General features: G+C 42.7%; 1 protein-coding gene across 1 annotated transcript in view; it reads left to right on the forward strand.

Moving 5' to 3' along the window:
- LOC115135935 (sarcoglycan, delta (dystrophin-associated glycoprotein)) overlaps positions 1 to 20,883 on the forward strand; it is a 108,737-nt gene that overhangs the window by 44,901 nt on the left and 42,953 nt on the right. The gene's annotated exons all lie outside the window — the stretch shown is intronic.

Here is a 20,883-nt window from a genome sequence, read left to right on the forward strand (position 1 = left end):
AGGATAAGTTCATTAGAGTTTTCCAGCCTCAGAAATTGCAGCCCAAATAAATGCTTCACAGAGTTCAAATAACAGACATATTAACTGTTCAGAGGACACTGCGTGAATCAGTTCTTTATGGTCAAATTGCTGCAAGTAAACCATTAAAGGGCACCAATAAGGAGGTGACTGCTTGGGCCAAGAAACACGAGCAATGGACATAGACATTGGAAATCTGTCCTTTGGTTTGATGATTACAAATTAGGTGAGTTGATGATCTCCTCATGTGCGGATCCCACCGTGGAGTATAGAGGAGGAGGTGTGATGGTGTAGGGGTGCTTTCCTGGTGACACTGTCAGTGATTTATTTAAAAATCAAGATACACTTAATCAGCATAGGTACCACAGCATTCTGCAGCGATACACCATCCCATCTGGTTTGCGCTTAGTGGGATCACTTGTTTTTCAACAGGACAATGACCCTACACACCTCCAGAATGTGTAGGGCTATTTGACCAAGAAGGAGAGGAATGGAGTGCTGCATCAGATGACCTGGCCTCCACAATCAACCAAACTCAACCCAGGATTGTGTCGAGGCACAGATCTGGGGAAGGGCATGAACAAATTGCTGCAGCATTGAAGGTCCCCAAGAACACAGTGGCCTCCATCATTCTTAAATGGAAGAAGTTGGGAATCTCCAAAACTCTTGCTAGAGTTGGCCGCCTGGCCAAACTGAGCAATCGGGCTGAGAAGGGCCTTGGTCACGGGGGTGACCAAGAACCCGATGGTCACTCTGACAGAGGTCCAGAGTTCCTCTGTGGAGATGGGAGAATCTTCCAGAAGGACAACCATCTCTGCAGCACTCCACAAATCAGGCCTTTATGGTAAAGTGGCCATACGCAAGCCTTTCAGTAAAACTAGTCAGGATCGAGGGAAAGATGAACGGAGCAAAGTATAGCGAGATCCTTGATGAAAACTAGCTCAGGACTTCAGACTGGGGAAAAGGACAACAACCCTAAGCACACAGCCAAGCTTGTACCATCATACCCAAGAATAACCAAGGCTGTAATCATTGCCTAAGGTGCTTCAACAATGTACTTAGTAAAGGGTCTGAATACATATGTGAACCCTATGGAATTATCTGGATTTCTGCATAAATTGGTCATAAAATGAGATTTGATGACTTACAACATCAGACAAACAAAGTCTGCTTCAACGAATAACACAGACATTTATTGTATTTTTCTTGTCTATATTGAATACATAATTTAAACATTCAGTGTAGGTTGGAAAATGTATGTGAACCACTAGGCTAATGACTTCTGCAAAAGCTAAGTGGAGTCAGGAGTCAGCTAACCTGGAGTACAATCATTGAGGCTAGATTGGAGATGTTGGTTAGAGCTGCCCTGCCCTATAAAAAACACTCACAAAAGTTGAGTTTGCTATTCACAAGAAGCTTTGCCTGATGTGAACCATGCCTCGAAGAAAAGAGATCTCAGAAGACCCAAGGATAAGAATTGTTGACTTGCATAAAGCTGGAAAGGGTTACAAAAGTATCTCTAAAAGCATTGATGTTCATCAGTCTACAGTAAGACAAATGGTCTATAAATGGTGAAAGTTCAGCACTCTTGCTACTCTCCCTAGGAGTGGCCATCCTGCAAAGATGACTGCAAGATCACAGCGCAGAATGCTCAATGAGGTTAGGAATAATCCTAGTGTCAGCTAAAGACTTACATAAATCTCTGGAACATGCTAACATCTCTGTTGACGAGTCTACGATACGTAAAACACTAAACAATGGGAGGACACCACGGAAGAAGCCACTGCTGTCCAAAAAAAACATTGCTGCACATCTGAAGTTCGCAAAAGAGCATCTGGATGTTCCACAGCGCTACTGGAAAAATATTCTGTGGACAGATGAAACTAAAGTTGAGTTGTTTGAAAGGAACACACAACACTATCCGTGGAGGAAGGCACACCAACACCAAAACCTCATCCCAACTGTAAAGTATGGAGCTGCTTTGCTGCTTCAGGGCCTGGATAGTTTGCTATTATCAACAGAAAAATGAATTCCCAATTTGCAGGAGAATGTAAGGTTCTGTTTGCCTATTGAAGCTCAACAGAAGTTGGGTGATGCAACAAGGCAATGACCCAAAACAAAGTAAATCAACAACAGAATGGCTTCAGAAGAAAATGTCTTCTGGAGAGGCCCAGTCAGAGTCCTGACCTCAACCTAATTGAGATGCTGTGGCATGACCTCAAGAGAGCGGTTCACACCAGACATCCCAAGAATATTGCTGAACTGAAACAGTTTTGTAAAGCGGAATGGTCCAAAATTCCTCCTGACCATTGTATAGGTCTTGATTTGCAACTACAAAAAATGTTATGTCCAATTAATGCAGAAGTCCTAGTAACTCCAAAGGGTTCACATACTTTTTCTTGCCACTTTATGTAAATGTACATTTTCGTTTTTTAAAATATATATTATCAAAAAAATGTAAAAACATGTTTTTGCTTTGTCATGATGGGGTATTGTGTGTAGATTGATGAGGAAAGAAATTTGATTTAATCCATTTTAGAATAAGGCTGTAACGTAACAAAAATGTGTGAAAAGGGGACTAAATACTTTCCGAAGGCACTGTACAGTATATACAACCGATGGTGACACATACACATATTGCAGCAGCTGCACACACAATGAGGTAAAAGAACGTTGATGAGCTTTGATTTTCCAATTCCTGTTAGTGTTTCAATGAGCTACACTAAAGGCTCCTTCGCTTTCCATTCCTGTATCAACTGAATAATAGTTTTCCCCTGAAGAACGGTCTCTGTCCTACACAAATTTGTCCACTTCGCTTTGAAACAACCGATTATCACCCATGCAGACTCCAGATTGCTGGATTCACTGCCTGTTTAATTCTAAATCTGTCGATGATGTGTGGGCCGCTGACTGGCTGGCTCTCGCTCTGGACAATTAAGTCTCACTACACAGAAACAGCATGGAAAGGTCAAAGACAGAGAGCATGGAGAAATAGGCAGCTTGTTTTTCCACCATTCAGATGTAATTCATTTACAAAATTAAGAGCAGATTGGAGAATGGGCTGGAATTGGATTGTGTTTGAAAGTGTGAGGGGTGGATTGTAGGCCTACATACACAAGTGAATTTGCCACAACATTGTCCATATTAGGAGAGCATCCCCTTACACTACCACTTTCTCTCCCATGACTCAACACTTTAAAGAATCATACAAATAATATATCGTAAAGTTGCTGCATGTTTTCAGTCTCCTTCCTTCATTGTGTCATGGATCCCTTAGAGGTCTTACATCATCCTTGGTCTCCCTTTGAACAGACTTAAATGTACATAGTAATAACCACCATTCCTTTGTTTAGAGTGGAATTTGTTTGTACCTGCAGATAGATCATGTGACATGAAAAGGCAAGGGAGAGTAGGAGTTTAAAGATAAACAGAGGTCATTGTCTCTTAAAAATGCAGATCAAAGACACTAGTGTTCTTTCCCTGAGGATGACTCATTGTACTGCAGTTTAACCAGTCAGTGGTGTTTCTGTAGTAGCCCCTGGATGGCTCATAGTACTGCAGTTTAACCCCTCAGTGGTGTTAAAGATGCTGGAGGAAACCGGTACAAAAGTATCTATATCCACAGTAAAACGAGTCCTATATCAATATAACCTGAAAGGCAGTTCAGCAAGGAAGAAGCCACTGCTCCAAAACCGCCAAAAAAGCCAGACTATGGTTTGCACATGGGGACAAAGATCGTACTTTTTGGAGAAATGTCCTCTGGTCTGATGAAACAAAAATAGAACTGTTTGACCATAATGACCATCGTTATGTTGTGAGGAAAAAGGGGAGGCTTGCAAGCCGAAGAACACCATCCCAACCGTGAAGCACGGGGGTGGCAGCATCATGTTGTGGGGGTGCTTTGCTGCAGGAGGGACTGGTGCACTTCATAAAATAGATGGCATCATGAGGTAGGAAAATTATGTGGATATATTGAAGCAAAATCAAGACATTAGTCAGGAAGTTAAAGCTTGGTTGCAAATGGGTCTTCCAAATGGACATTGACCCCAAGCATACTTCCAAAGTTGTGGGAAAATGGCTTAAGAACAACAAAGTTAAGGTATTGGAGTGGCCATCACAAAGCCCTGACTTCAATTCTATAGAACATTTGTGTGCGGATCTGAAAAAGTGTGTGCAAGCAAGGAGGCCTACAAACCTGACTCAGTTACACCAGCTCTGTCAGGAGGAATGGGCCAAAATTCACCCAACTTATTGTGGGAAGCTTGTGTAAGGCTACCCGAAACATTTGACCCAAGTTAAACAATTTAAAGGCAATGCACCCAATTACTAATTGAGTGTATGTAAACTTCTGACCCACTGGGAAAGTGATGAAAGAAATAAAAGCTGAAATAAATTATTTGTTCTACTATTACATTCTTAAAATAAAGTGCTGATTCTAACTGACCTAAGACCGGGAACTTTTACTAGGATTAAATGTCAGGAATTGTGAAAAACTGAGTTTAAATGTATTTGGCTAAGGTGTATGTAAACTTCCGACTTCAACTGTATCTGATGGTTTGCTCCTCTGTCTGGACCGGCACTTCATTGACTCATTAATGTCGCTTCTCATATGTATATACTGTACTCTATATCATCTACTGCATCTTGCCTATGCCGTTTGACCATCACTCATTCATATATTTGTATGTACATATTCTTATTAATTCCTTTACACATGTGTGTATAAGGTAGTTGTGAAAGTGTTAGATATTACTGCATGGTCAGAACTAGAAGCACAAGTATTTCGCTACACTCGCATTAACATCTGCTAACCATGTGTATGTGACAAATAAAATTAGATTTGAGTGGTTATCTGGCTCAGACACTGATTTAAAAGAAAGAACAATAAAATGCAGATTCTCAGCCTGTCACGACTTCCGCCGAAGCTGGTGCCTCTCCTTGTCCGGGCAGCGTTCGACGCTCGCCGTCACCAGCTTTCTAGCTTCCACCGATCCATGTTTCTGTTTTCCATTTGTTCTGTCTTGAGTGGACACACCTGGTTCCCATTAAGTTATTATAATTTCCCTATTTAACCCTCTGGTTCCCATTATGTTTTGTGCGTGATTGTTCCTGGTTTGTCTTTTGTCTTTTGTGTTAGGGTTTGTGATCCCTACGTGGATTTATTTTTCCTGATTATTTTAAAGTTTGTTATTTTACTCAGTTCTGTGTCCTGCGCCTGACTCCGTTCTCACCTCTGCACAACTAACACCTGACAGCCTACAACATACATATTAGTAAGTCTCTCCATTGTCAGGTGAAACTCCCTCAGTGTCAATATTGGGGCGGCAGGGTAGCCTAGTGGTTAGAGTGTTAGAGTTGTAACCGGAAGGTTGCAAGTTCAAACCCCCAAGATGACAAGGTACAAATCTGTCATTCTGCCCCTGAACAGGCAGTTAAACCCACGGTTCCTAGGCTGTCATTGAAAATAAGAATTAGTTCTTAACTGACTTGCCTAGTTAAATAAAGGTAAAATTGAGGATGGGACACTGTCAGTACATGCCTTCAATTATATTGGGGATGGCCAACTGTGGTCCTGGAGAGCAACATCTAACTAATACACTTGAAACCGATTGAGGTCTCAATTCATTAATTGAGGTCTGAAAATCATTTGTAGATTATTGAGTGAGTGTGTGTTAATCCCATAGCATACATTCCAAAAGAGAACAAATTTACAATCAAGCATGTCCAGTCAATCAGAACTCATTTCCACACACGCATTGAAAAGCATTCAGTGTGACATTTAGCAAAACTGAGAGAAAAATAATTGTGTACCTTTTTAAAACCCTTCATTTAAATGCTTAAATCTTGAAAGGGAATTGACAACTCATAAGAATGGCTTTGTTTGACCTGCTCTGGCAGCCATAGGAGCTGTCTTAGAAATGGCTATTACTAATAGGCAGGGTCATTAATTAGACTCTGGGCAGGGGCGAAGGTGGCAGTTACAGCAATTGTTGTGCCTCTGTGATGTATAACGTACACTGCATTACAATGGGAGACCAAAGCACCCCTGTGGAATATTAAACATTAGGAGGACCAACCCTGGGTGATTGGAACACTTTCTAGTTGCATATTAGCATTTCTATTCAGGGAGTAAACAAACAAAAAAACAGAAGTTACAAGCGGCCGAGTGGCGGTATAAAATTTGGCATGAGATATGATTCTGTTGCAATATGGATATTGCACGTCAATATTGTGATTTCGATGTGAATTTAATTAATTTTGCAGCCCTAGTACATACTGCACTCCACATTCAGGGTTATTCATTGATAGCAGATCAATTTTATGATAGTGATTATTATAATAGCCTTCTGTACATTTTTACAAGGAAATAAAGTTTCCCAAACTATGACAAACTTTTTAGTGTGGGAAAGATTTGCTAACATTTACATTTTAGTCATTTAGCAGATGCGCTCATCCAGAGCGACTTACAGTTAGTGCTTAAATCTCAACAAAGCTAGGTGGGACAACCACATACTATATCACAGGCATAGTAAGTACACTTTTCCTCAATAAAGTAGCTATCAGCAAAGTCTGAGCTAGAAAAGGGGTGGGGGCAAGTGCAAGTGTTGGTTCAGGAATGTTTTTTTTATGTGTGGGAGGGCCAAGAGACCTTTGGTGGCAGAACGGAGTTCTCGGGTTGGTATATAGGGTTTGAGCATAGCCTGAAAGCAGGGAGGGACAGTTTCCTGTCAAGCACCATGGTCTTGTCATAGAGGTGAGCTTTGACTGGAAGCCAGTGGAGTGGAGGGACATGGGAGAACTTGGGAAGGTTGAAAACCAGGCAGGCTGCAGCATTCTGGATAAGTTGCAGGGGTTTGATGACAAGCGGGAGAGCCCAGACAATAGTGATTTGCAGAAGTCCAGGCGGGAGTGCCTGGATTAGGACCTGCACCGCTTCCTGTTTGAGGTAGGGTCGTACTCTACAGATGTTGTAGAGCATGAACCTCCAGGAGCGAGTCACTGCTTTGATATTTGCAGCGAACGACAGGGTATTGTCCAGGGTCACATAAAAGGTTCTTTACTCTCTGGGAGGGTGGCACTGGAGTTATCAATTGTGATGAAAGGTCTTTGAGCGGGCAGGCCTTCCTGGGAGGAAGAGCAGCTCCATCTTGTCAAGGTTGAGCTTGAGGTGGTGGGCAGACATCCAAGCTGAGATATCTGGCAGGCACACAGAGACACATGTCGCCACCTGGGTGTCAGAAGGGGGGAAAGGAGAAAAGTAGTTGCGTGTAATCTGCATAGCAATGAAAGGAGTGAATGTGAGGATATGATGGAGCCGAGTGATTTGGTGTATAGAGAGAAGAAGGCCTAGAACCGAGCCCTGGTGGACACCTGTAGGGTTCATGGTGTTGAAGGCAGTGGATAGATCTAGGAGGATGAGAACAGAGGAGAGAGTCAGCATTGGCAGTGCAGAGAGCCTCTGTGACACAGAGAAGAGCAGTCTCGGTTGAGTGACTTTGAAGCCTGACTGGTTAGGGTCAAGAAGATTGTTCTGAGAGAGATAAGAGAGTGGATCAGAGACAGCATGCTCAAGTGTTTTGGAAAGAAAAGAAAGAAGGGATACAGGTCTATAGTTTTTGACGTCAGATGTGTCGAGTGTTGGTTTCTTGAGGAGAGGAGCTACTCGGGAAATTGGTCAGGGATGAGTTGATGAGAGAAGTAAAGAATGGGAGAAGGTCTCCAGAGATGGTCTGGAGAAGGGGGGGGGGTTCGAGTGGGCAGGTTGTCTGGGCGGCCAGAACTCACTAGTCGCAGGATTTCATCTGGAGTGTGAGAGGAGAAAGAGGTCAAGACGTAATGTAGTTCTGGGTGAGTAGGACCAGTAGGACCAATAGGCTGAGTGAATGAAGTGTGGATGTTGTCAACCTTCTTTTCAAAGTGGTTGACAAAGTCGTTCGCTGAGAGGGAGGAGGGGGTAGTGGAGGATTAAGGAGGGAGGAGAAGGTGGAAAAGAGTTTCCTAGGGTTAAAGGCAGACACTTGAAATTTAGAGTGATATAAAGTGTATTTAGCAGCGGATGCAGAGGAAGGGAAGGTATAGAGGAGGGAGTGAAAGGATGATGTCTTCCGGAAGTTTAGGTTTCCTTCATTTTCGCTCAGCTGCCCGCAGCCTTGTTCTGTAAGCTCGCAAAGAGTCACTCAGCCACGGAACAGGATGGGAGGGCCGAGCCGGCCTGGAGGAAAGGGGACAGTGCAAGTCATAGGATGCGGAAATGGAGGAGAGTAGGGTCGAAGAGGCAGAATCAGGAAACAGGAGGGCGAAGGATTTAACGGAAGGGAGAGATGATAGGAGAGAATAGGAAAGAGTAGTGGGAGAGAGAAGATTGTGACAGTGCATGACCATCTGGGTAGGGGCTGAGTGGTTAGGGCTGGAGGAAAGGGAGGCAGAAAAGGAAACAAAGTAATGATCAGAGACCTGGAGGGGTGTTGCAGTGAGATTAGTAGGTTAACAGCTTTAATAAATTTGAGGTCAAGTGAAGTGCCGGCCTTGTGAGTTGGAGGTGATTGGGAAAGGGTGAGGTCAAAAGAGGCGAGGAGGGGAAAGAGAGAGTTTGAAAGAAATGAATCGAAGGCAGACATTGGGAGGTTGAAGTCGCCAAGTACAAAAGATTAGCTTATCAAGGTGTCAAGCTCATTGAGGAACTATCCATGTCTCTGTAAGGGCAAAAAGTCAAGGGACTGAAGTGAAGCATAGGCTGAGATGAACTCTGCATTTTTGACTGCAGTTCGGCAGTTCCAAATGCTGCCAGAGACCCAGAATTCTACATGTGTTGTGTGCGCAGGGTACACTAAATTGGAAGGGTTGCCAAGGGATAGGGACCATCTGTAAAGCCTATAGAGAGGAGCGAACAGGTATAGAAAATGACTAGGTAAGATACTCAAGTGAGAGAGTGGTGTGTAGCCTTCTTCTCTTTCCTTTCTCGAACAACTGGCGACAGTCTAGGTTTTGCAGACGAGACTGCCCCTGACACGACCACATCTTCTAGCTGTCGCTGAGAAACCAGGGAAGACTGAAGTACTAACACTACTTGCTAATTGCCAAGCAGAGGTGAAGAGCACACCTCCCTGTATTAATTGCTGATAGCCTAGAAGAGGAGCTACTCTCCCTCCAATACAGCCACTGCTTCCCAAAACAAGTCACAATTTGCATTGCTGCTTGGTCCTGGTTGATGGGTCCAACAATCATCTGCAAGTTATGAGCAGTCAGCAGTTCACACACCAAGTAGGCTACTGGGAAAACAGGCAACACTTAAAGTAGATTGTCCTAGCTAGCAAATAGACAGTACTAGACAACAGATGAAGACAAAAATTATACTTATCACTCCTGGAGATATCCTGATATCTCCAGGAGTCCTCTAGCTATAGAAGGAAGCCCTTTTCTCCCTAATGCTGCACTTTGTCTCAATGTCAAACATTTTCTCAGATAGACGCTTTCTCCCAATTGATCTGTTGTGAATATCAATACTAGCATTCACAGATCAGAGTGTTATTACTTGGAATTATTTCTTGACTTGCAAGGCCTTTTTTCTCTTTTTAAGCTTACTACAGGGGCTCCGAGAGAACAGGAGGTATAGATCGTTGACAAGGGAAACATATTTCAGATCTTCTATATACCCCCTTCTCTACCTCTTTCTCTGTCTTTCCATTAAAAAAACTGACATGCTGCACAGTTTTGAGTGTTCAAAATAATAATATGTGAAAAATAAACATGAATATATTGTATATTACTTATCCAATTCAGCTTGAAACAGCCTTGACAATATTGTACATTCCCAGTGGATAGACAGGATGCCACTTCTGACGTGGCATAGCCTGAAGGACATGGTTTTATCATGGAGAGAAAAGCACCAGAAGGTAGAGATCAAAAGGCAGACAGGAGATAACTCTGACAACTTGCCCTATTATATAGGACTGACTCTCTATCTGCAGGGGATGGGAGATAACATTAGGGGAATGCAGCACTATTTAACGTACTACCCCAATGTGCTAGTTGAAATTAAAAGCTGTAGAATCTTCCTCTCAAATACGTATTTTGGGATTAAATTGGCTTTACTCACTCTTACTCATACCACAAAGAATAGACAAAGCACTTCTACTGTATATGATATAGTATTTTTCAAAATGTTTTACATCGTCTTTCTACCCTGTGGTGAAACACAATAACCCTTGGGGAACAATGAATACCTATGCAGTCACACAGATTACAATTCCTTTACAAATGCTGTTTGGATGGGGATGGTGTACAGTGTATAATAGAGTAAATGTTTGGCATCTCCCATGTGAAATCAACATTAAAGCCAGGATAAAGGAGTGTGATAGGCCTGACTAAAGTAATGCCAAGGCCTGTGAATCTCTCACTCGACTTGATCAGGGGAGAGAGCAAGGGTTGCAATTGGTTTACAATGCCCCAGGGGTAAAAAAAAAAAAAAAAAAAGACCTCTGCACCAGCTAAGATGTAACTTCCCCTTTCCCACTCCACCACTACCTAGTGTATTGTAAATCCTGTACTACCCCAGCCCCTCTCCTCTACACACCTCTAGCCAGTCAGACGTAGCGTAATACAGGTCACCTCCAATGAATTAAAAGGTTATCTCTAGAGCTGCAGGAACATGTTATAGTCCAGAGGGAGCATACATTGTAATTGACATCTCCCTGATAAAATAGATGGGACAACCTGCTGCACTATTGGCTATATTTTACATCACTGGGTCCAAGGACAGTGCAAAATATCATAGCTCGATAGAAACATATACCACGGAATGTACTGTAGAATAACTCAATAAAATGGCCTTTTGTTAAGTGTTAGACAGTGGATGAGTGTTTTGACTGGGGGGGCACCATAGCAGTCATATTGAAGAGGAGGACAGAGAGTGAATAAGACGCTTGCCTTTGTCCAGTGGATATAGTGTCTCTGCAGTAGGGGAGTAAAAAGCCTTCCCCACTCTGCTGTGGCAGAATCTATTACCTTGAAGCCAGCACTTCCCTTTGATGTTGTGCCTTAAAAACAAGGCTATTCAATCTCCCTGGTCAGACTCAATAAAGCCCGGGTGTCGTAAATTTCTACATGCAGGTTTTTATGGAATCCTGATCTAGTGGCACGGATCTGGGGGAGAGGCTAGGAGGCTAGGAGGCTAGGACAAAGACCTAATTTGAAGTGTCTTGTGAAAAAACAGAATGAATGCAAACAAAGAGTAATGAAGCACTTTAGTTTGCTGCCGTCTGGGAGGGGAACAAAGTTTGCAGGATGTGGTGGAAAGACGACTGCCCCCTGTTTTAGCGGTTTGGTCAGGTCAATTCCAGGACATTGCATTTCATCAACATCCCAGTCAATCAATGTCCAAACTGTGTCTCTTCAACTCGGAGAGAGCACTGTCGCACAGTCAAGGCTTGAGCGTGACTGCCAATGCCTCTTCCCAGAACCTCTCTCAGCCTCTCTCATATCTGCTCAGGAAAAAAATCTGTTTACAATTAGCGGTGAGAGATTAGATATTAAGGGGTGCTAATTGCACTGTTTGGTCTTGTATCACGAGCCATCCATTACAGCTCAGCAACCGTAGGTGAGGGGGCTCTAGTATGTTCTGGCACAGCGGTTTGTCTATTCACATAACAATCAATGTCACGGTACGCCTCGATTCAGCACTCCTATAGGCGGCCCAGGGTTGTGTTGGGCGGCCCAGGGTTGTGTTGGGTGGCCCAGATGAATATGAAGTTAATAGGAAATCTATAGCAGCTGATGGTGACGAGTTGCAGATGGGAGGCTGGAATAAAGTAATGATGCCCCGGCTCTTATATCAGGGTCAGTAGTGGGCACACTGTTTATTTGCCAGTTTAAATAAACGGGACAGATATCAAAAGACATGCCAAACGGCTGATTCATGCAAACTTTTTGGCATCATTGATCGTCATGAAAGTATTCATAGCCCTTGACTTATTCCACATTTTGTTGTGTTACAGCCTGAATTCTAAAAGGATTAAAAACATTATTTTTTTTAGACAATACACAATAATGACAAATTGAATTGACTGAAAATGAAATACAGAAATATCTATTCACACCCCTGAGTCATTACATGTTCGAATCAGTCTTTTGCGGTAAGTCTCTAAGAGCTTTGCACACCTGGATTGTACAATATTTATTTTTAAAACATTAACTCTTCAAGCTCCTTGAAGTTGGTTATTGATAGATGCTAGACAAACATTATCAAGTATTGTGAAAGATTTTCAAGGCGATTTAAGTCAAAACTGTAACTAGGCCGCTCAGGAATATTCAATGTGATCTTCGATATCAACTCCAGCGCAGTCGGACTATATTCAGACTCCTTGACTTTTTGCACATTTTCTTACGTTACAGCCCTATTCTAAAATGGATTAAATAAAACAAATCCTCATCAATCTACACACAATGTACCATAATGACAAAGTGAAAACAGGTTTTAAGAAATTTTGCAAATGTATTGAACATAAAAAAAACAGAAATACCAAACAGAGCAATTGGGGGAGAAGGGCCTTGGTCAGGGAGGTGACCAAGAGCCCAATGGTCACTCTGACAGAGCTCCAGAGTTTGTCTGTGGAGATGTGAGAACCTTCCAGAAGGACAACCATCTCTGCAGCACTCCACCCATCAGGCCTTTATGGTAGAGTGGCCAGACGGATCATCCGTTCACCTACTCTGCGTCTCAAAAAGACATAGTTGTTGGAACCAAAAATCTCAAATTTGGACTCATCAGATGCAGGACAGATTTGTCAATTGCTTGTATTTCTTGGCCCAAGCAAGTCTCTTATTCTTATTGGTGTCCTTTAGTAGGGGTTTCTTTGCAGCAATTTGGCCATGAAGGCCTGATTCACACAGTCTCCTCTGAACAGTTAATGTTGAGATGTGTCTGTTACTTGAACTCTGTGAAGCATTTATTTTGGTTGCAATTTCTGATCTGGTAACTCTAATGAACTTATCCTCTGCAGCAGAGGTAACTCTGGGTCTTCCTTTCCTGTGGCAGTCCTCATGAGAGCCAGTTTCATCATAGTGCTTGATGATTTTTGCAACTGCACTTGAAGAAACTTTCAAAGTTCCTTGAAATTTTCCCAGATTGGCTGACCTTAATATCTTAAAGTAACGATGGACGGTTGTTTCTCTTTGTTTATTTGAGCTGTTCTTGCCATAATATTGATTTGGTCTTTTACGAAATAGGGGTATCTTCTGTACCTTGTTGCAACACAACTCATTGGCTCAAACACATTAAGGAAAGAAAGAAATTCCACAAATTAACTTTGGACAAGGCACACCTGTTAATTGAAATGCATTCCAGGTGACTAACTCATGAAGCTGGTTGAGAGAATACCAAGAGTTAGCAAAGCTGTCATCAAAAAAAAGTGGCTACTTTGAAGAATCTGAAATATATTTTGATTTTACACTTTTTTGGTTACTACATGATTCCATATGTGTTATTTCATAGTTGTGATGTCTTCACTATTATTCTATAATATAGAAAATAGTACAAATAAAGAAAGGTGTGTCAAACTTTTGACTGGAACTGTACATTTACAACAAAAAAATATGACATTGTCATTAACAATTTAATCAATTTTAGAATAAGGCTGCAATGTAACACAAAAGAAGTGAAGGGTCTGAGTACGTCCCGAATGCACTGAATATTTGGCCGTGTGTTTTAGGTGATTGTGCTGCTGAAAGGTGAATTTGTCTCCCAGTGTCTGTTGGAAAGCAGACTGAACCATGTTTTCCTCTAGGATTTTGCTTGTGCTTCGCTCTGTTCTGTTTCATTTTATCCTAAAATGCTCCCTAGTCTTTCCGATGACAAGCATAACCATAACACGATGCAGCCACAACTATGCTTGAAAATATGAAGAGTGGTACTCAGTGATGTGTTGGATTTTCCTCAATTGTATTGCTTTATATTCAGGAGATAAAGTTAATTTCTCAGCCACATATTTTTCAGTTTTACTTTAGTGCCTTATTGCAAACAGGATGCATGTTTTGGAATATTTTTATTCAGTACAGGCTTCCTTCTTTTCACTGCTAATCTGTACTCAGTTTTCTAATATCACAGCCATTAAACTCTAAGTGTTTTAAAGTCACCATTGGCCTCATGGTGAAATCCCTGAGTGGTTTCCTTCCTCTCCAACAGCTGCATTAGGAAGGTATCGTTTTAGTGACTTGGTATATTGATACCCCATCCAAAGTGTAATTAATAACTTCACCATGCTCAAAGGGATAATCAATGTCTGCTTCTTTATCTTAAACCCAACAATAGGTGCCCTTCTTTGCAAGCATTGGAATTACCTCCCTGGTCTTTGTGGTTGAATTTGTGTTTGAAATTCACTGCTCAACCGAGAGACCTTACACATACCTGTGTGCATCGGATACAGAGATGAGGTAGTCATTCAAAAATCATGCTAAACACTATTATTGCACACAGAGTGAGTCCATGCAACTTAATAAGTGACTTGTTCAGCACATTTTTACTCCTGAACTTATTTACGATTGACATAACAAATGGATTGAATACTTATTGATTCAAGACTTTTCAGCTTTTAATTTGTATTAAACTCAGCAACGTCCCTTTTTCAGGACCCTGTCTTCCAAAGATAATTCGTAAAAATCCAAATAACTTCACAGATCGTCATTGTAAAGGGTTTAAACACTGTTTCCCATGCTTGTTTATTGAAACATAAACAATTAATTAATGAACATGCACCTGTGGAACTGTCATTAAGACACTAACAGTTTACAGACGGTAGGCAATTAACGTCACAGTTATGAAAACTTAGCATACTAAAGAGGCCTTTCTACTGACTCTGAAAAACACCAAAAGAAAGATGCCCAGGGTCCCTGCTCATCTGCGTGAACGTGCATTAGGCATGTTGCAAAGAGGCATGAGGACTGCAGATGTGGCCATGGCAATAAATTGCAATGTCCGTACTGTGAGACGCCTAAGACAGCGCTACAGGGAGACAGAATGGACAGATAATGGTCCTCACAGTAGCAGACCACATGTAACAACACCTGCACAGGATTGGCACAGGATGGCAACAACAACTGCCCGAGTTACACCAGGAACGCACAATCCCTCCATCAGTGCTCAGACTGTCCGCAATAGGCTGAGAGTCTGGACTGAGGGCTTGTAGGCCTGTTGTAAGGCAAGTCCTCACCAGACATCACTGGCAACCATGTTGCCTATGGGCACAAACCCATCGTTGCTGGACCAGACAGGACTGGCAAAAAGTGCTCTTCACTGACGGGTCGCGGTTTTGTCACACCAGGTGTGATGGTTTATTGTCGAAGGAATGAGCGTTACACCAAGGCCTGTACTCTGGAGCGGGATCGATTTGGAGGTGGAGGGTCCGTCATGGTCTGGGGTGGTGTGTCACAGTATCATCGGACTGAGCTTGTTGTCATTGCAGGCAATCTCAACGCTGTGCGTTACAGGGAAGACATTGTCCTCCCTCATGTGGTACCCTTCCTGCAGACTCATCCTGACATGACCCTCCAGCGTGACAATGCCACCAGCCATATTGCTCGTTCTTTGCGTGATTTCCTGCAAGACAGGAATGTCAGTGTTCTGCCATGGCCAGCGAAGAGCCCTGATCTCAATCCCATTGAGCACGTCTGGGACCTGTTGGAACGGAGGGTGAGGGCTAGGGGCCATTCACCCCAGAAATGTCCGGGAACTTGCAGGTTCCTTGGTGGAAGAATGGGGTAACATCTCACAGCAAGAACTGGCAAATGTTGTGCAGTCCACGAGGAGGAGATGCACTGCAGTACTTAATGCAGCTGGTGGCCACACCAGATACTAACTGTTACTTTTAAACCCCTCTTCATTTCAGGGACACATTATTCCATTTCTGTTAATAATATGTCTGTGGAACTTGTTCAGTTTATGTCTCGGTTGTTGAATCTTGTTATGGTCAAACAAATATTTACACATGTTACGTTTGCTGAAAATAAACGCAGTTGACAGTGAGAGGACGTTTCTTTTTTTGCTGAGTTTACATTTTAACATTTTCGAAAAATAGAATTCCACTTTGACATTATGGGGTATTGTGTGTATGCCAGTGACACAAAATCTGTAACACAACAAAATGTGGAATAAGTCAAGGGGTGTGAATACTTTCTGAAGGCATTGTATGAACATTGTCTGTACCAGACCTCACCCTGTTAAGTTTCAACTGAAATTTTCCAAGATGAACTAGCTAGCTAGCTTGATAAACAGTGCTGACAATTCAATTTGGGCTAGCTAGCTAAATTATACAGCCAGCACTTTGCGTGTTACAATAACCAAACAGTTGGATAAATGTGATGTATGACAGGAGTGGATGTTACATGCAATTTCAATGTTGTTGGAGTTGCTTTGTGTATCAGCACATTTGTTTGATATAATCTCACTGCAATACTGCTCACTGTGTCCATGTTGCTTGACATAGGCATCACTCAAGGTGAGCAAAGCTCCCCATCTACTCAGCCTACTAGCTCCCTGCCCACTCAGTCTGTATTTTCAGACTCCCTCATAGTTTGAAATAAGACAAAAAATACTTTCTCAAATTTTGATTCACATCTTGCTTTATCTGAGAGTAGAATACTTTTTCAGGAGTTTAATTATTGCATTGAATCAAATGTTTGTTTTTGATTTAACAGGGAAGGAATGTTGAATAATAATTGAATCTCTAATTAGTGATAGTAATATGTTGTCAAGCAGAGATTCCTATAACAGAGAAGTACTGTCTCTCCCAGTACAATACAATCATTTCCTCTGTTAGTCACAAAGGTATTGTTTTTAATCATCCCACTATTTGTTCTTGCTTCAAGTGATGGGGGAATAAGTTACATGTTTATGCTCTCATTAGATAATAGCCCTGAGATCCCTCAATATTGACATTATAAATCATAGTGATCTCAAAGTGCTGCACACACAGCTTGGCTCTGTTCAGCGGGTGGGTCACCTGTACTGATGAATGTGCATACTTTAGCTAAAGGGGGCGGACAACCTCCAGATTCTTATGCAAATGAGCATTGGGGCTCCTGCGTTGTCCTCTCCTCTTGACAGCATGGCAGATAAGATCTAGCGGCTTGACGGAAAAGTCCCTTAAAAGCTGTTGACAAGGAGCACCGTTGTTTTGGCTGCATGCTCGGCTCCCGCTTGCTCACCGCTGTCCCTCAAAGTCACATCAAGAGATGAAATCTATATCTTAGCCAGGTCCACTGTCGCAAACACACCCACACATGCAGAAAAGCAGGCAGGCATGCACACATGCACGCACGCACACACATACTAAACATACAAGCTACACACAAGCCACACAAGCAACATCCCACATTCTCAGGTCCACGATTAATATTAAGCTCCCAGCGCATTGACAGTCGTGCCTAGGTGTTTTGAGTGGAAATTAATTTACTCCCTGATGCTGCTTAAACTCTGGCATGCAAGTGGAGGTTTGTTGACTTCCGACAGACCGGAGCAGTGTGGAGCAGGGAGAGGAGAGTGGAGTAGAGGAAAAAGAGGAGAGCGGTGAAGACACACCTGAGTGTTATGGGGCCACTCTGACAACGAATGCCTCTCTGCATTATTCATGACATGCGTCCTGCCTGTCCTCCCCGGCTGCACCGCACCACACAACTCACTCAGAAGAGAGCGATAGAGGGGGTGTGGGGGCTGAGAGAGGGGGAATGAGTGAGGGAGAGAGAGAGGGGGAGGAGAGAGAGGAAAAGGGAAGGAGAGAGACAGAGGGTCCTATCCCCAAACACAGGCATGAAGAAGTAGTTGGCGTAACACTACAGTAGGTAAGGGATTATGGCTCTCTCACTTCAAATTGTCCAAGGGATGTCCAGGGTGTTAAGACCTTTCATCTGTTTTGTCCCAAAAGAATCCCCCACAGGGGGACATTTGTTGAACATTTTGCTTACCCATTAAAGCATTGGAAAAACGTTTGGAGTATATCATGCGAACCAAATGGGAACCTGATGAAAAACTCTCCCTTTTCGTTCTGTGGACGTTTTTTGTTAGCTGTGTTACTCTCACGATGAGCTCTTTTGGGAGAGGTATGCAAGGCTCACAAAATCTGTGGAATTTGAGTTTCCTACCGAGAGTTCCTACCCAGTGCTGTTGCTACAGCAAAGCTCAGATGCTCCATCTCCGAAGATGTGAGTTTTTGTAACAGAGGGAGAGATGAAGGATGAAGAAGTGATTATATTTTCAACTATTCAGATAGTTTAATGAAATGGAAGAGCTACAGGGGTAACGAGACCATAACATTACAGTAAGACCAGGAACGAGAGATTCAGCGTCTTTAATGTGAGTCAGTGGTTGAATCTGATGAAGACACTTTCCCCTATGGAGCAAAGGGGAAAATACTGCAGAGTGGCAAAATATACCACTTGTTGTCATATAGGCTATTATCTTCTTCAATGATGATACTTACATTTAGCAGCAATATCATCTCCTATGGTTCTACAGGAAAGAGATACATATTCACGCCACGTTCAGGTCTCACTTACTTTAAACTTCTCACTATCTTGACAGAATTCTAATAGAGGAAGTAGAAAGTGTTGGGTAGAGGCGAGAAGGCGTTTTAAAGCATTCAGATCCAGAAGGATTGCTCAGGTCTTGATCTCCATTTGGGAATGGTCCTCAGAACTCCTCAGGATCAAAGATGTTGGAAAACAAAGAGGCTTGGTTTCTCCTCATGATCACATGGAGGGATAGAAAGAGATAGAGAGCTCCTGCCTCTTATCAGACAAGGCACTCATCTTCACAATGATTCACCACGCTTATTTATTGACCAGGGGAAGCAAGAGGTCAAAGTCAAACTTGTTGGAATCAAAGCAGCTCTGTGAACTCCTTTCTTGTCTCCAAAGCTCACTTCATTGTTGTTTAATATATCCTTTAGTCTGACATGATTCAGTAACACACAGAAACAGATAGGGGTTTTGTGAACACTGTTCCACTATTCAGTGACTGTCATTGGGGTATTTATACCTGTACTGCAGTTAGCCGATTTATGCCTATATAGTCAAAGTTCTGTTGATATTTTTTGTTGTTGTATTTATTTAACTAGGCAGGTCAGTGAAGAACAAATTCTTATTTACAATGACGGCCTACCCCGGCCAAACCCAGACGACGCTGGGCCAATTGTGCGCCGCCCTATGGAACTCCCAATCACGGCCGGATGTGATTCAGCCTAAATTCAAACCAGGGACTGTAGTGACGCCTCTTGTGCTGAGATGCAGTGCCTTAGACCACTGCGCCACTCGGGTGCCAAGATCAAGATCAACATCAAAATGTTTGTATCCAAAGAAGTATGGATGGGATGAATTAATTATGTGTGTGCATTTTGCATAAAAATTCAGATATGTAACTAGGGTTTGAGTTCGGGAAGCATAGAAATGCAGTGATAGAGCTAAAAAATGTCCACCCCAACCCATGAAAAATACAGCAGGGTTGCAGTACATGACACATGCTGGTGTGCCTGGCACCTACTACCATACCCTGTTCAAAGGCACTTCAAAATGTTGTCTTGCCTATTCACCCTCTGAATGGCACACAAAAAAAATCCTTCTTTAACCCTTTGACGCGTACAATCACATATTTGTGATCAATGTTGAGTGGCCCTTGCAGTGTGCCATCTCAAATATGTAATTGGAACCGTATGATTCAACAAATCCACCTAAACAGTATTGTTGTCTGAAAACCATCTAAACAATGTTTTGTACTGATGGGAAATAAAGGTCTTGACAACTTAATTCATAAATGTAACCTTTTAATGTAAAAGATCAATGCAAACATCATCACACGGAACACATCCATAGCCAAACTCATTCCATAAACCAGTTTAAATCACAGGTTGCGCTGACGAGAAACCAAACATACGTTAGTGACCTAACAGCTAGACTGTTTACAATGTACCACATCACAAGGGAGAACTGTAATAGTTTTTAGAAAATAGCTACTTGGCAGCTAAGTTTAAAGCAGCTAAATTGTGTTGTGTGACAAAACTGCACATTTTAGAGTGGCCTTTTGTTGTCTCCAGCACAAGGTGCACCTGTGTAATGATCATGCTGTTCAATTAGCTTCTTGTTATGCCACACCTGTCAGGTGGATGGATTATCTTGGCAAAGGAGGAATGCTCACTAACAGGGATGTAAACACATTTGTTTATGTAATTTGAGAGAAATAAGCTTTTTGTGCATATGGAACAATTTCAGCACATACAACACGAGACAAACACTTTCCATGTTGCATGTATATTTTTGTTCAGTGTTAAAAATTAGTACGAGGCACGAACCTCGGTGTCCTCATATATAATTACAGCAATGTACACATGGAATATTTATGTGAACGGGCGGTGGCCCGTTCTTGTAGGTTCATGCTCTACAACATCCGCAGAGTACGACCCTGCCTCACACAGGAAGCAGCGCAGGTCCTAATCCAGGCACTTGTCATCTCCCGTCTGGATTACTGCAACTCGCTGTTGGCTGGGCTCCCTGCCTGTGCCATTAAACCCCTACAACTCATCCAGAACGCCGCAGCCCGTCTGGTGTTCAACCTTCCCAAGTTCTCTCACGTCACCCCGCTCCTCCGCTCTCTCCACTGGCTTCCAGTTGAAGCTCGCATCCGTTACAAGACCATGGTGCTTGCCTACGGAGCTGTGAGGGGAACGGCACCTCAGTACCTCCAGGCTCTGATCAGGCCCTACACCCAAACAAGGGCACTGCGTTCATCCACCTCTGGCCTGCTCGCCTCCCTACCACTGAGGAAGTACAGTTCCCGCGCAGCCCAGTCAAAACTGTTCGCTGCTCTGGCCCCCCAATGGTGGAACA

The sequence above is a fragment of the Oncorhynchus nerka genome, linkage group LG10, assembly GCF_034236695.1.
Source record: "Oncorhynchus nerka isolate Pitt River linkage group LG10, Oner_Uvic_2.0, whole genome shotgun sequence".
Taxonomy (NCBI): Eukaryota; Metazoa; Chordata; class Actinopteri; order Salmoniformes; family Salmonidae; genus Oncorhynchus; species Oncorhynchus nerka.